The following is an 18,303-nucleotide window of genomic DNA, read 5'->3' on the forward strand; positions in this document are numbered from 1 at the left end:
AAAGATAAAGATTCTCTGGAGCCATGCTGGCTTATAGAGGGTAAAATGGACGTTTTAGTCGATGGGGCTCTCTTTACAGGGATAGGTGGCAGGCCTGTTGTCAAACCTTGCAGCAGCGGGAATCAAAACCCCGGGCTGGTATTCCCAAAAAGAGCAGATGCTTAGAAGAGGCCTTGCCTTAAGGCCCTTAAACGCTATGCGTATTTCTTAGGAAAATTAAGGAAATATCATGTATGGAGAACGACCAAAAAGATTGGATTTGATTGGTGGAAACGAGCATAAAAAGCAATGAAGAGAAGAGAAAAAACCGAACCTTTTCAACCTCTCAATTTGGCCTTGGGGCTGTAGGCTACCCTCGAGATAGCAATGTTTCTGAATTTTTTATCCTATAATTTTCACCCTTTTCCATGTCATTCGTTCGTTTGTTTTTTTTTTAATATCCCAAAAATATCTCCCTCGTGATTGCTTCATGCGTTGTTGACACATTTTAGAAATGGTGTTATTATAGTTTGCATGTGTTATATACACGATGATTAACAACACAAAAGCAATGATTCATACTAAAATACCAGCATCGGGTTTATTAGTCTTACTGTCATCTTCATGACATCACTTTGTCATTAGTAATTCATGTTTGGAAGCCTCAGTACGAAATCATTAGCTATGTACTGTTGAATATTCCTTAGTTTTGGCGCAGTGTTTTTAAAAGAATGTGCTATGAGATTAACTCCATTATTCGAAAGAAGAAACTTTACAAATAGGTCTAAAATGAGGAAAACTGAAAATTTGAAAGGTTAGATCTTTGCTTTACCTTAAGAAAGACGTGTGTACGAACATGTGTACGTGATTCGAAAATTCGAAAGGTTATATCTTTGAGTACTTGTGTATTATTCAGAACACACTCAATAAGTAAGATACGATTTATTCATCACGAATCACACATACAATATTACATTTTACTATTCCCCCAAAGGCTCTTTGGCCTGTAAAGAAAGGGAAAAATAAACGAGTCACTTACTCAGAGAAAAAAAAGAAAAAAAATAATCACTTACTCACAGGAAGAAGAGCAAAAAGTAGAAGAAAATAAAATATAAATAAAATGAAAACTATAGAAAACAAAACTAAATAGACTAATAGATTGAATAGACTAAATTAATCAAGTAGATCAGTAGATAAAATATTCTCCAACAAAATAATATATATATATACGACTTTTAGGGGATGTTTCCCCCTATTTTCCTAAATAAGGCAAATATTCTCAGGCTCGTAACTTCTAATGGGTAAGATTAAACTTGATGAAACTTATATGTTTAAAATTAGCATTAAAATGCGATTCTTTTGATGTAGCTATTGATATCAAAATTCCATTTTTTAGAGTTTTGGTTACTATTGAGCCGGGTCGCTCCTTACTACAGTTCGTTACCACGAACTGTTTGATCTTAGGCCTGATTATAAGATAAAAGTTTTTTGTATGTTTATTTTACTAAATTTAAATTGTGAAAAAATCACAAAAAGGAGATCAACAAGGACAAATCACGTAGAATATGTGGCAAATAAGAGTTAATCTTTGAACCGTGGTACCAGAAAACTTGCACTAGGGGCTTCAAGACTAAATTTAGCAGCCCATTAGATTAGGAGTACTGGTGGATGGATCGTTCATGAGAGACCATAAGCTGTCTTGACCAGGATACAATAAGCTTATACCATCATTACTAGCACTGACAGAAGTGTGTCTCGTAATCTATTACTGTGTATAGCACTTACACTGGTGGTGGCAACTTTGTGTAAAAACCAAATTACTGATGGTGAATTAAATACACATTACTGACGATTTGTGACTTACTTTTAGCCTATAAGAGATTAGCCAATATATATATATATATATATATGTATGTATATATATATATATATATATATATATATATATATATATATATATATATATATATATATATATATATACATATATATATATATATATATATATATATATATATATATATATATATATATATATATATATATATATATATATAAAAAGAAATCACCAATGTAGCAGCACAAACACATGAAAAAAACGAAAAAAAAAGAAAAAAAAAAGGAAGAAAGAAGGAGAAAAGGAAGACTGTTTTCCTACATTAGTAATTAGTATAGATCAGTACTTGAATGAATTCTTAACCCTACTCATCCATAACATCACATAGGTCAAACAGCATAGCCATACACAATCAACCATAAAGAATAATCCATGGACAGGCAGTCGTGTCGTAAGTAAGTATAAGCAGTTATTTACCAAATATTAAAAACAGTAAACAAAGACAAATAATTCAGAGGCAACCACCCAGCACAAGGGCTCATCAGGAGAATACACACTTGCCTATAGGGTTTCGGCAATTTAAATTCCCTACCCTGGCAAGTGGCGTGCCTACCATAAACTCCCTTTGGTATCCCCGTGCTAGGTATCACCCCCAAAATATATGCGTACGAAAAAACAAATGTAGGACAACCAAGTAACACCAAAACAAGCTTATCATACCTTGATTCTGGCCCAAGTATATTTATGTTACGAAATCAAAATCTATATTAATACTAAACAGTTATTAAATATTTTTCACTAAATCAAATTTTCTCTATTGATGTAAATGTGACCTAGATAAAAATCAAGGAAATGAATGCAAAATAGGACCATTTGAAAATACAATATATGCGAAACCCTCCGGAACTCCATTTTCAAAAATTAGGGACACGTCAAACTCAATAACAAAGAAAATCAAAATCAACCAAAGATTTCGCTAAGTATTTCAAGATAATTCTTTCGGTATATATTTAAAAGTTCATTATAATGAAAACTAAATTTTTTAAATGGCCAAGTTAATTTATTTGCAGAAGAACCTCTTAAAATCAATTTTTTGCTTAAAATTTTACATCTATTTTTAAAATCAAAATAATTACTACAAATCCTTGCATATCTAAGTAATTGTGAGTAAAATCCGGATATACGATATTTGAGTGTATATTGCTTTCAAGGAACAGTAAATTAATCACTTCAAAATCGATATCATCCATTTTATTATACATTTTAAAACCTAATTTATTATTATCAGAAATATTAATATTCAAATCTAAGAAATGATCTTCTAGACCAGTGCCATGACTATGTTCTAGAGTAAGCTCTGATGAACATATATTTTTAGGAAAATCAATAGATTCCTTAAAACTTAAAACCACAATATCATCTAAATATCTTTTATTATTTGACAAAATATGTTTTAAATTATTTGGATTATTCTTATCCATCATATATTTATATTCGAGTTGACTTAAGAACAAGTCAGCTATAAATGGGCTGGCATTCCCCCCCCAATAGGAATTCCAACGATTTGGTTGTACAAATTACCATTAAATATTATATAAGATATAAAACAAATTCTAATAAACACAAAATCATATCTAAGCTGTAATATCTCGAGCTAACTGTAGTCTTAAAGCAGTTTGTCCATATAGATTTTTTAATATAAGTATCTAGTTTTAAGAACCTCTTACTAGATAAGAGGAAAGATTTCTTGATAACCGTTTTACAATTTTCTAAAACTAAATTAAGTGATAAATTAGCATACATTGTCGCAAAATCAAAAGACTCAATTCTTTTAGCTGAAACCATTGTTAAAGAGTCTATCACCTGCAGTGAATTATTAACACTCGAGTATGGATTAAAATTCGATAATTTTTTAATACCAGAACAATAGGTTTAAAAAAAAGAAGGAATGGTACAGGTATAGAGTCCTGTGTTATTTGACATATATTTCTTCAGGAACAGTAACGTTTATAAAAGAAGAATTTTGGCCTTGATGTCTTGGGCCATTAGAGTTTAACATTTAGCCAAGTATTTGACCCTTAATCCTCTCCCCAAAGGGGGCGAACTTGCCCTATCCTTTCTGCTTATATATTTGGCAAAACTAAAGCACGGATATTGGTAAGGACAGAACACGTAGAATCAGTGGCAAGTAACAGTGGTTCTTTTCACCGTGGTGCCAGAAAACTTACACTGACGGCTTCAAGACTAACCTTGACAGCTCATTAAAATACGAGTATTGATTGAATAATCATCCATGAGAGACCATAAGTCGTTTGGACCATGATAAAATAACCTTTCACCATCTTAGCCTATTTGTAGCGGCTTAGTACAACATCCGAAGTACCGATAGGGAATCAAATATGCATTACAGCTAGTTTTAGGCTATCAAATGATTAGCCAATAGAGAGAGCCTCTGAACACAATCGCATGCAAGAAACTAATCTTTGGTTTGAGTGTGGTGAAGGAAAATAAATATACTTATACAATTGGAAAAATTAACCGGGCTGTGCATAGTTATAAAGACTTTGTAAGTTAAATATTGAGACGAATGCAGAGCTTGCAAGATATACACAAACAATTGGAACGTTGATAATTTTGTGTAAGGTTTGAAAAGGAGAGAGATCAGAGAAATAAAATTTAACTTATTAAAATATGAAGTTTCGAGATGAATTCAGTTCATTATGGAATCTTTCCGCACTAAAGAAAATATTACGGTGTAGGAACAGACAAAGACAAAATGAGATTTGGTTTCCTTTTTGGGTGGATTCAGAGGACTTTTGAATATAGTCTTCAGGAACCAAAGACTATAGCATTAATTGGCACGAAAAATTAAATAGAATATCCCGCTTATTCTTTGGAAGATGAGAAAGACATTTCCTGTTAGGTTGAATCAGCATTATGGAGCTTGGAAAATTAGAAAATGGGCATAATTTGCTATAGGAGCTCCGAGTATCAAGAGTTGAATCTCGGTCTGTGTCGCAAGATGGTTTTCTATGTTTGATTTTTTGTCTGGCTAATCCTTCAGTTGAATCTTTGTGTGTTTCTAAAGATTACTTTCTCACCCGCTATAATCCCTGTAATTTAAATTTTTAGAGGTGCATTCCACCCGTTAAGGATCTTTTTATTGCGGATAAATTTGATATTCGTTTATTAAGTTTGGATAGTCTGGTTATTTCAGACATTAATCAAATGTTTGATTGTTCAATTTGCTTCATTATTGACAAATCCTTTGTTGAAAAATGTTCGTAAGTAGAATTAACGTATGATACAAATTGGTTGCAATTACAAACAGAAGTTCAATTATTATTCTTGTCAGTTTTCTTAAGCGTTAAATTACAGCTAAAAATCAAGTGGCCTAGCGTTTTTGAGAATTTATAATTTAAAATTGTACAATTATTATAATTTAAATTACGAAGATGGGCATGCTTCATCCTTCGCTGGCTTAAGATTTCAGAAAAATGAACATTGTCTATTTATTTACAAATAAATTTTAAAAATTAAATTTATTTCTTATCCTTCTTATCATATTCTTTTTAAATCTGCAAGAATATAGTGTGTTATGATTAAGTTCAAACTTTCCCCCGATATTATTTCAAATATCCACCTTCATATACTTAAACTCAATAATACTAGTTGCATAGAAGTAATAGTAGTAGTAGTAGAAGTAGTGGCGGTGCAGTGTTCAACTAGTAGTAGTAGCAACAGTAGAAGCTTATTTATTAATAGCAGCAGTAGCTAGTACATGTTGCCTTTGTGGTCTTTTGAGTATTTTACTCATGATGCCCGAGAGAGCTCACCTTGATACTGTAAGCCTTTAAAATAATTGTTGTAACGCCCATTATACCCCTTCTGACATCTTTTTCATCTTGTTATTCTTTATCTTACAAGTAACTGCAACAGATGCAGCAGCTAGAGCAGTTTAGCAGTATTAATAGTAATAATGGTGGTAGTAATTTTATTAATTGTGGAGTTAGTGGCACTAAAAGCAGAATATGTAGTAACATTAGTTGTAGCATTCATATATCACATTCATTTGAATGAATCTTTCCTTTTAAGCATTTTCTTAAAGTCCCAACTTAATAGCAAAATGCGTTCTTTTGAGATACTCTTTTTTGGCATTCTGCAAGCACGTATCGTGTTTAAATTTAGGTCAAATTTACCCTTGAAATTCACCCAAGCCCTAACTATCATACGCTTAGCCTTAATAGTACTAGTATCATAGTTGTAGAGGTAGTACTAGCAGCAGTATTAACAGTAGTAGTGTGGTATTAGCAGTATTAGCAACAGCATATGAAAGCATTAGGTTTCAAGGTGAATCCTTAAGTAAATATTGATGAAGATGTAATCGCAACAGAAATAGCAGTTAGAGCAATTTAGTAGCATTAATAGTAATAATAGTTGTAAAATTATTATTAATTGTGGAGTTAGTGGCAATAAAAGCAGAAGTGGTAGTAGCATTAGTTGTAGTATCCACATTTCACCTTGATTTAAATTAATCTTTCCTTTTAAGCATTTTCTGAAAGTCCCAACTTAATAACAAAATGCATTTCTTTGATATCCTCTTTGGAATTCGCATGCACAGTTTGTGTTTTGATTTAGGTCAAATTTACCCTCAAAATTCTCCGAAGCTCTTACCCTTATACCCTTAGTCTTAACAGTGTTAGTGTTATAGTAGTAGACGTAGTACTAGCAGCAGTAAAAGCAGTAATACTCTGGTATTAGTAGTAGTAGAAACAGCATAAGAACGCATAAGATTTTAAGGTGAATATTTGAGTAAATGTCGAGGATATTAAAGCAGGATTTCATAAACAATAAAAAGAATTATGTACTTGCTTGTTTTCAAAATGGCTTGTCAGCAATATCTAAGGAAACGGCTTCCATTAACCTTTTTAGGATCCTTCTTTCCTCAAAACTGATCAACGCTTTTAAATAGTCAGTTTAAACGGCTTCCATTAACCTTTTTAGGATCCTTCTTTCCTCAAAACTGATCAACGCTTTTAAATAGTCAGTTTGTTCAAACAAGTGATAAGACGTATCAGCTATGCGTCCATTAATTCCCTCTTCCTTACCGTGCCAGGGCAAAGACTGTAGATCCAGCAATTTGCCTAAAATTGCCTAATATTTAAATTAAGAATTTTACCGGGAAAGGGGGAGTGTTTGATTCTGGGTCTTTCAGAAAAGGCAAAGTGACAGAAACAAGCAATGGGTTGTCCAAAATCGGAACAATTTAAGAAGCTTCGAAGAGAATGCCACCAATTAGAATGGAAGGATAGACAGCCTTTTTTTTGGACAATATTGCAAACGAAAGGGAACATGCCACTTCGAGATCTAATACCATAAAGTGATACAAGCTTCTTAAGGAAGCAAAAGACGCCGAGAGAAATGTTAACATAATATCAGTGCAGAATGGGAACGGCAGACTGTAAAAGAAATCATAATCGAACAAAACGTAAAATCCACAAAAAAAACTTCAAAAACACAAAATATAAATCTCTTCCCGTCTTCCTTATTTGGTGAATGTCCATTGCAGCCACAGCCTAGCCACAGTTTTAACGGTTTTGCAATCTGCTTGACTCCTGGTCCATTGTCATTCAATGTCTCTGTTGAACAAATCGAAGCTATTTGCTATAGAGCTCCATACATGAAATTTTAGATTTTGAGAATGGACAATCTACGGAATTTTTAAAAAATAATCATACTCAGTTAATTTAATAATTCTCAGGTATAGCCTTAAGGAAATTCGTACATCCACTAGCCCACTAGCATAATGGTAAAAATCATGAGAAATCATGAAGGCTCTTGGTCACTATTAATGTAAGTATATTAGCAGGATTAAATAGGGAATTTTTTGCATTCAGGAATATTCATTTGAAATAAGCCAAGGACTGAGAAGGTTATTGATAAGACATAAACAGCCTGATTAGGTTCCTTTTAAAATTTCATTCATTCTTTCATCAGCATTTTGGTGACCATCAGAAACAACTTCAATGACTGTTCAGATGGGTCAAGTTTTGTTGATCATATTTATACTTTGGGCCTGAAGAGCATTTGCAACATTTTTTAGGCTCTAATTTGTAGAGAAATGTGCAGTAATTCTTAAGGTAGTTCTGAAAACGGTTTTTTTATGGCGACAAGTAGCTGGTAAGATAATTTTCTTGTCCCCTGGTTGCCTTTACTATACATTTTTTTTAGTCCATCTACTATTCTGAAAAGTTCTTTTCAAAACACTTGATAGCTTTGTACTTTTCTTTCCCTCTGGATTCAAAATTTTATTCAGTCGGGTGATATATATCATCTTGTTGTAGATTCTTAGAAAAATATCGTAATGACCTTGACTGTGGAGACAGCATTTCTCACTTCAGGTACTTTATTCATATTAGACACTTCTACATTTAACCTGTGGTAAACATAGTAAAAACAGAACTTTCTGAAAATTTTTCCTCTGAATAGCTTGAAAGTTGCCTTCTGCAATGTTTCTTCTCTTTTCTATTTCAATAGTTTATTGGAGACCCAAACACCTATAAGCAAAAGTAACAATAAGCATAAGCAAACAAAGCACTATAGCAAGCAAAGCTGGGTGCAAACATAATTAAAATAAGCAAAACATTTCATCTTCTTTCTTTTCACGATTTATTTTCGTTTCGACTTCAAACGCTTGCCATACTGATTTGGACGATCAATGCTGAGGTTCAGCCGGATGACTGGCTTCACGACGCGACCCGAGGTGGTGGTCCGGGTCTGTGATGTGCTGGCGAGGGGCTGTGTGCTGCCGCCCGTTGCGGTGGTGTCCTGTTCCACTTGCTGATTTGTTATAGTTACAGGTCTACTACCTGGTTGGCTGTAAAGACTGGAATCGCCAGTCAGAGTTGGCAAAGGGTTTGGGAGTACGACCCTTGTGGTTGGGGTGGATCGAGTATGAGCTTGAGCTTGCAGAGGTGCGCTACTCTTGTCACCTTCTGCGGCAAACTTAGTTGAGGTTTGTTTATCTGGCGTAGACGCTCGAAGTGATTGCCCCATGGGTGGTATGGTGTCAGCAGTGCCTATTTGTTGCCCATCGTAGGTTGTGGGTGAGACGAATTCATACCGAGGTCTTATATCCCTCCTGTTTCGTCTGAAGGTGCCTCCGCTTTCGAGGGAGAGGTTGTAGGATAGAGGGGCTTTATCGTATTTCTTCTCGATGGTTGCTTTTTCCCATTTTGAGTCCTCAGAAAGTTGCAAACATACTTTCTGGTTTGGGTTGAGCTCTTTTGCTGTCCTTGATCCTCGATCGTATGCAGTTTTCTGCTTCAGCTGAGCTTTCCTTCTGGATTCCAGAAATGTTGAGCCATCTACCAGTTTGGGGTGTAGGGCTTGTGGTAGAACTGGTAATACTGAGCGCAGCTGTCTGATCATCAAAAGTTGAGCTGGTGAGTATGCTCCGTCGACCGGGGTGTTCCGAAATTCTAGCAACATCATGTATGGGTCCGTCCTGCTATCCAAAGCCTTTGCCATGATGCGCTTGGCTGTTTGGACAGCCTTCTCGCTGAGGCAATTTGCCTGAGGGTATTGTGGACTTGATGTTACATTTTCAATGTTCCAGCTTGATATAAGCGTTTTGAATTCTTGTGATGAAAACTGCGGTCTGTTATCGGTTGTCATCTTTTCCGGGACACCATGACGTGCAAAATGCGCCTTGAGTTTGCTGATTACCTGGAATGAGGTGGTTGAAGTCAACTTATCCATCTCTAACCATCGGCTGTAGTAGTCTGTGGTGATAAGGTATTCTTGACCTCTAAATGTGAACAGATCCGCTCCAACATGCTGGAAAGGGTATGAAGGTATTTCCATGTTAATTAGGTGATCTTTTTGTTGCCTGTTTTGGAACTTCCAGCAAGTATCACAGGCGTTGGTCATTTTCTCAATATCTCCAGTGATATTTGGCCTCTGGCTCTCTCCTTTGTTTTTACAATTCCCAAGTTTGACAGGTGGAGTTGCCTCAACATTTCCGGCCTCAGTGCTTTGGGAATGACAACCCTTTCCCTTTTTAGAATGAGCCCATTGTTCACGACCAACTCATCTCTGTAGTTCCATTAAGGGGTAGTTGAAACGGGGGCATCTTTTCGGTTTTCAAGCCACCCATTTTCTATGACTTGCATCAATATGCTCAGTTCCTCATCTTGGAGCGACTCCTGTCGTATATGCTCCATCCTCTTTTCTGTGATTGGTATCTGTTTGAAGAAGGTGTGTATGGCTAGTTCTCCCTCGCTCTCAGCTTCCTTATCCACGTCAGGGAGGTGCAAACGGGAGAGTGTATCTGCCACAGGTATTTCTTTTCCTGGTCTGTAGTGGAATGTCAGGTCATAAGGCTGGATGGCCAACATCATACGCTGTAATCTTGGTGGGGCGTGGTTTATTGCCTTGCTAAGGGTAGCTTCCAGGGGTTTGTGGTCTGTGGTAACATAGACTTTTCGACCAAACAAGTACTGATGAAAGTGCTTGCAGGCAAACATTTTAGCCAATAACTCTTTCTCCATCTGAGAGTATCGTCTCTCAGTCTCACTGAGTGATCTTGAGGCAAAAGCTACTGTGGCTCCATCCGTTACAAGCTGGGCGCCAACTCCATGCTGGGAGGCATCAGTTACTACTTCAGTTAGTTTGGCATGCTGACTGAAGTAGGCCAGGTTCTTACAAATTGAGTCCTGGATTGTTTTCCGGGCAGCTTCATGTATACCATCCCTTTTCCAAACCTTAGCTTTCATCAAATCACGAAGTGGCTGGTTTGATGTGGACAAGTTACACATGTAGCGGGATAGGTAGTTGTACATTCCCAATAATGTATGTAGCTCCTCTTTGCTTTTAGGGGCTGGCATGTCTCGTATAGCTCTCGTTTTATTGGGATCTGGCTTTACTCCTTCTTCTGTCAAGATATGTCCAAAGTAGGGTATGCTTGTAGCATCAAATATGCACTTATCTCTGTTAAATTTCACGCCTTTTTCTTTGGCTCTTAGAAGGACCTCTGCTAACTTCCTGTCATGCTCCTCGTCTGTGGCACCCATGCCAGCAATGTTGTCAATAATTAGCCCTATGTCAATTCCTTCAAATGCTTCTTCCGTTTTCTTTTGATACTCGTCTTGGGCTGAAACAAGACCAAAGGGATATCGCTTCCAGCAATATCGGCCAAATACAGTGTTAAATGTGGTCAAGTCAGATGACTCGTCATCTAAGACCATTGACCAATAACCACTCCTTGCATCCACTTTGAAAAATTTCCGGGCCCCTTCACATTTTGCTCCTATGTCTTCGAAAAGTGGAACTGGATGATGGGGTCTCTTGATCCAGAGATTTAGATCTACTGGATCCAGACATATTCTTAGGGAACCATCACCCTTTTTGACCAATACAATAGAAATTACCCACTCTGTGGGCTTAGTGGTTTTTCTATTACCCCTAGTGCTTCAAGGCGTTCCAGTTCCTGTTTAAGTTTTGGCTGCAGTGCAAACGGCACACGTTTTGGTGGCTGGATAGTTGGTACTGCCCCTTCCTTAAGGTGTATGTGGCAGGTACCTGGGAGCCGTCCAATACCATCAAACACGTCTTAGAATTCTTCCAGCGATCTATCAACTTCGATACGCCTTTGTTGTGGAGCTGCTGGTATTTCTGGAGAGATACTCATAAGGATCTTTATGAGGTTTAGTTTCTCGCTTAAGTTTGTCTGCTTAGGATAGGTCCTTTATCTGTTTCTACAACATAGAAAACATGATTCTGAGGACGCTGCTTTTTATACTGTAGCATTAGATTAATGGTTCCAACAACCTTCAACTGTCCTCCATATTAGCTTGTCAGAATGTCCTTAGTCTTGGTCAGTCGCGGAGAGGCCCCCTTGAGATTGAGAAAATCTGCGGTTGGCAACACATTCACCTCTGCTCCTGTATCGATCTTGAACTTAATGTCAGTTTTGTACTGGGTAAGCCTTATTGCTACGAAGGGTTTCTCTGGAGCTTCTGCAGACAAACTGTCAATAGCTTCAATGCGGAATTCTTCTCCTTCCTCATCTTCTCCAGTCTCTACTTCATGTAAGTTCTTGCTCCTACATACTTTTGCAAAATGGTTAGGCTTATGGCATTTCGTGCATGTCTTTCCCTTTACTAGACACCTGTGCTCACGTGAGTATAAACCACCAAGCGAATAGCACAATGCTGTTTTACTCTTCACTCTCCTCACTGCTTCTATTTCTTGTTTCATGCATGGTGGCTTCCCTGCTAACTTCATTTGTGCCTGGGTCTCCTGAACTGTTTCGATAGCTCTACTGATCTGGATTGCTCGTGCTAATGTCAATGTTCCACCTTCACTCAAGAGCTTTTCTCTTATCCGGTCATTCTTTACTCCGAACACTAGTCTGTCGCGAATCATGTCATCTGCAGTATTACCGAACTCGCAGTCAAGTGCTAGTAGCTTTATTTCTGTGGTGTATCCCTCCATGGTTTCACCTTCATTTTGATTCCTTTTGTGGAATATATATCTTCCGAAAATCGGATTCGCACTTGGTTGAACGTGTTCATTGAACTTGTCCATATACACTCGGATTTTATTGTTTTCTTCAGCTGTCAGATTCCAAGTGTTAAAGATATCGCGACCTTTCTCGCCGACCCAAATGAGCAGGTACGAACATTTGACAGCTTCCAACTTTCCACTCAGTGGTCCAGAGAACATGAGTTCGCAATGCTGCTTGAACCTCTTCCATGCTGCCTTCAGGTTTGGTGAAGACCAGTCTATCGTTGGGTGTGGTGTGCTGTCCATGATCCCACTTCTGACACCATGCAATGTTTCCTCTCTTTTCTATTTCAATAGTTTATTGGAGACCCAAACACCTATAAGCAAAAGTAACAATAAGCATAAGCAAACAAAGCACTATAGCAAGCAAAGCTGGGTGCAAACATAATTAAAATAAGCAAAACATTTCACCTTCGTTGCCCGCAATTGCGTTTTATTCATCAAAACCTAAGACCAACAAATCTATTAGGTTTCTACTTGTTGTTGTTAAGGTTGTTGTTAAGTTTATTTTGCTATTGTGGCTGTATCCTGGGCTTGAAGTAGAATCCAGTAAATTCCTTTTTAATGGTGCTCATATTGTCATTTTAATCAAATCTATGGAAATTTATTATTTATTGGCTGTATAAGCAGCCTCCTCTGCTAATATAGAATAAAAAGATACGTGTTTCACTTCTTTAATTATTTCAACTCCGCATGTGGTAATCAGCTCATTTTGAATTCGTGGTAAAATGTTGGTAGTATTTGCACTCTGTATTAAATGATTATTCAGTTTTGTGTCACTTGAAGTTATTCTCACGTTGAGAAAATCCATAAATACATCCTATCTGAAATCCTTCAATTTAATATGTAAATTTTAAATACCATCGAATATAATTAAAGAAAAACTAAATTCAATTATTTCTCTATTTTCAGATATTGTCTTCTGACAAAAATTTCGTAACTGTATGTTAGCTGGAATATTTTCCAGGAATAGTTTGCTAGCAGTTGCCGCACTTTTGTGATACCGGGAGTTCATATAGCTTTTAAGATATAAATGCTTATATTTATATTTCTACACATATATATCACGCATATATTTAATGTATAAAGGTATGTCCATGTATGATTGAACTTTCTTTTCAGGTGCTTTGCAATATTTTTTTAATAAAAGCTTTCATTACAACCCATGTGTTATACGAGGATATCATATTCCTCGTTTCTTCTGGTGAAAGGGCTATATTACCTCCAACATAATCGCAAATATCGTTTTTGTCACATTGGTAATATCTGGTGTCACTACCGTGGCTTAGGATTACTATCTTAAGTTGTGACGGCTTTTGATGTTTAAACTACGATTTCAGATATTTAAACCACTGACAAAATTAAAAGACATGATTTCATCGATTTTACAGAGTCAGTATTATTTTTACTACTGCTATCATGGCCTTTTTCCTTTGAAGCTTGAATCATCTAAAAAATAAAAATGAAAATGTCACAACAGTACTCTTTAAGCACAATGAGAGGTGAGGTGCATTATTTCAATGAAACGTTTTAGCCAAGGCTGTATTAAATTAAAGTCAACTTTAACTACACAGTAGTATTTATGTTTAGGAAATGCGGGAAATAACTGCTTTTTATCAAAATTTTGTTGATCATTAAAATTGTTGTAAGAATAAATAAATAATAAAAGACAATTCTCAAAAAGTGTTTTCGTTAACCATTAGGAGGCAGCCATATATCAAGTGCTATCTTGATAATTCTTCTGAAATACTTATAATATAAATATAGCTTTACACCCGTGTTTTTTGTTCTCTTCTTGAGATTGATAGACTTACATAAGATTGTTTATTCTTTTGCTGAGGCTTTTAACCTAAAAAGGTAAAAGGCTCTTGCAATAAAATAAAAGGCTCTTGCTCTTGCAGTAAAAGGCTATTGCAATAATAAAAGAAAAATAAGATAGAAGAATTACAGGAAAGATGAAAACGTACAATTTGGCCCTTTGCATTGGGAACTAAATCTTAGATTAACATGACCAATTGTAAAAGTTTTTATGCTACCTAAAGGTATTAGCGGCTTTATCTGTTGGGTAGTTCTTTCATGTTGCCTAGTAAACAATTTATTCCATAAACTAAAGGAAAATTAGGAACTTACAAATGACCCACTTGCAAAGGCACCAAAATGTTGGTTGGGTGTTGTAAATTTTGAAAGTTGTTATGTTTCATCAAGTCATATAAGTTTGTATATTATTCAGGTAAGTTATTTTTCATGCATAGTAATATCATTTATACCTTAAATTTTTAACTGGAGTAAAGATTTCGTAAGGAATTGAAGGAAAAAATACGCCAACCACCATAAGCATGATTTTTAACATCACGTATTTAGAACACAATAAGTATGGTTATTCTTACCCTTTGGTAGCATATTCCTCCTATTTTTGCTTGATAAAGATTCTGAGTCATCTGGCTTAATGATGGAGATTGATCTTTCAAATAATTGGGCTGTGAATGGCCTAATCTTGAATAGGGAGAGGCTTCTTACAAGTAAGAAGCATGTTCACTAGCCGAACTGTCAGTGTTGAATTTGGGCTCACTACCATTTTCCTTATATTGCTTGTCCAGAGGAGCTGAAATTTTGCGTAACTTATCATTTATTCTGTGCTTTACGTGTAAACTAGCATTGTTTCTCCAAATTGAATATTATGGGATTTCAAGTGACCTTATTCTTAAGCTCAATGAGGCAAAACTCTATTGTCGGCAAGATCTTTTAATATCTAGAAGTCAAATGGTGGAACCCTCATTTTAATTATCACCAAAAAGCACAGTTGAATTAATATTAGATGAACCAAATATATATAGGAATATTCAAAGCTTTGTAAATATAGGATAGGCAACTGGTATATGTGGTTCTGTTATATTTCATTTACAGGAGTTTTCAGATGCATCAAGGTTTCAGTGCTCATCAGGCACCCGGAACTTGTTCCACTTCTGTATAAATAAATGCTTCAGTGTTTGAAGGGTATTATTCTGGTTTATTCCTTTGTGAAAGCTTCATTCAGTTAACTCAGCAACTTTTTAATACGGCTAGGAACCCATGAACAAAAATTTACCCTTTGGAATTGATAGAATGAAATATTCTTCCTTCATATTTTATGCTTTTTATTAGTCTATATATCTCCTGTGCTTTAGTTCAATACAAATTCCCAATTCTATAGTCATACCCATCCCACATTCAGGAGTTACTTAGTTTTTACTCTTACATTGTATTTTAGAATCCTTTAATTATTCTCGTGTAAATCGCCATACTTAATTTAGTAATTTAGGACTAATGTACTTGTCCTTCTGACAAAAAACTATAATGTCTACTGCATGAAAAACACTGTCAAACTTGTTAATCACTAGGGTTTTAGTATTTCTTGGTTCTTCCCATTAAACAAAATTGAAAGGTAGTACTAGGTGATATAAATATCAATATTGATATTGGTTTATATTAGACCAAATATTGATATTGAATATCGAAACTTGAATTTTGATATTGAAGAGAAAATTTTGATTTTTCTCAATTTTTTTAGTTTTTTCAGCAGATTGAGTTTAAATTTAGCGTAAATTGGAGATTCAAGGAAGGGGAGTATCTAGGGCGGATATAGAATAGCAGAGGTTCAAAAATAGAAAGAAAAGAGCCCCCTTTTTTCACGGCATGCGTTACGCAAACTAGAGAATTTCGAAAGACACCCTCAATTGTTTTAAAAAGAAAATGAAGATTTACATAAACTTGGCAACTTTACAATATCAATAATTTTAAAAACTCGATACCATTTATAACCAAGGAATAAAGAGCTCGTAGATTAGTCAAAAGATTTCAACAGCTGAATGGCCCGTTACACAAATCGTCATTTCAATTTAAAGCTTTGATTAGAAGAGAAAAAAGAATTCTAAGGGTGTGGAGACAACCAAAACCCTTATAAAATTAAACTGATTTGTTCTAAGTTTAACATTAGAATTTGCGAAGAATCTATAGAGTTAAAGAGTTTAATTTCAAACGAAGAAAAGCATTATGGAGAACCTAAGCAGAAATAAAATTAACTTGGCACTGACAAATTTCTTTGTAACAATATGAATAGTATTAGGTGGATCAATTCACACCAAGATTACTATCCCAGGATCAGTATTTATTTTCTTAGCTATTTTTAGTGGTCTTGTCACCAATAGGTTTTTTACACTGGGGGATAGCACAGGCTTAGAAACGAATAATAGGAGACAGAGAGGATAAATTGTAGCTGCGTATAGGTTGAGAACGTTCAATTCTTAACATATTCTCTATTTTAGACAGAGAAGCCCCTGACTTTTTTCCTAAGAGACAACGTCCTATTCAGTCAAAGTAAAGATTCTAACATTTAAATTTAATCACTGCACCATTTTTCTGTTTCCTCACAGGCTGTTTTCTGAAATGTCGCGTCTTCAAGCATACACCATTTTTTTTCTCGTAATTTTCTGGCAATAGTTTCTTATTCAATCAGAAGTTTTATCATGAAGAAATCTAGAGCCATTACATACTAAGAGTAGGTGATTATTTTCAAACGATTTCCTTTTTTTTCCAAATACCTTTCTTTCATTATATTTTGATCATTGTAGCATATTTCTTTTAGGTTTTATGATCGAGATGGTTAAGATTATGCTTCTCCTTCTTAGGTACCTTGGAGCTTTTAGAGTTTTTTGGCCCATAGTCCTTTTTGACCTACTTTAATTTATTTCATATGGTTATATATTTGTAATGTCATTACATTGCCTTTTACAGATAAGAATTTATTTTTTTTAAACGTTATTATTTCTTCTGATTATGCTTTGCTCATTGTATTTTTTTCTTCTTAGCATATACTTATTATTTGCTAACATTCATTTTTTTTTAAATGCTATTATTTCTTCTGATTATACTCTGCTCATTGTAATTTTTACATCTAAGCATATACTTATTATTTGCTAACTTATTGTTATATACACGTTGTCGAGATCTATTGAAAACGGCCTATGCAAAGGCTGCCTCGACCCTTTCGGGGTACCTGCAAGACTGGGGACCATGCAGTAAAATGTTCCCACATGAGGAGTGGTACCACTCGGGGAAATTATAACCTAGTGAACGACAAAGCATTTGCACGGGGTTCAGACTATTGGATATTTCTTCTGGGCTTGATCTGTTTTGATGAGCATTTTCAGGCTAAAAAACCTCTTTGTAGCTAATTTATCTAGTATGGGTTACCTTCCATTGTAGCATGATGTTTGTAGGTATAGGTATATAATGAGTTTGAGGTAGTAGGATGGGGACTGTAAGTGCAGGATTTGGACTATTGTTGATAAAAGAGCATCGCCAAGAGTTAAAACCATGTTCTGACCAAGCTGGTTCCAGGATTCCAAAAACCCTGCAATCATACTGGCGGTCCCAGGGATTTCCTGCTGTCAAGTTTTAAGCAGGCTTAAGTGCTTCGGCTTAGATTTGAGGAGATATGCTGGTCCCCATGCTGCACTGGTATCCAGGATAATTTTTTTTCCTGAGGCCAAAACAATTTCAATGATTTAAAGAAAATTATCTGCAATCAAACGATTACAGAAAATGATTAGTGGTAGGAGGGTGTCATAAATAAAGATTTAAAGGAAATGAGAACTTCCTGGAAGGGTGTAAGAAGGGAGGTTTTGAAGAGATTGGGTTTGCAGAGGATTATGTGTAACTGTGATGGCATCAGGTGGCTTGGTAATGTAGTGAGCTATTAGTAGTAGTATTAGTAAGACTAAGGCTACTGAGGTAGAACTTTTTTGGAAAAAGTGAGGAAATTATGGAACTAAATCAAACTCAGTACATACAAACAGGTTGTCAAAGGGGTAAATTAGAAATATCTAAGGGATTGCCTAGAGCCTAAAGTTAAAGCTTACAAAGCATTTAGAGAGGTATTT

Source organism: Artemia franciscana, chromosome 6, assembly GCF_032884065.1.
Source record: "Artemia franciscana chromosome 6, ASM3288406v1, whole genome shotgun sequence".
Lineage (NCBI taxonomy): Eukaryota > Metazoa > Arthropoda > Branchiopoda > Anostraca > Artemiidae > Artemia > Artemia franciscana.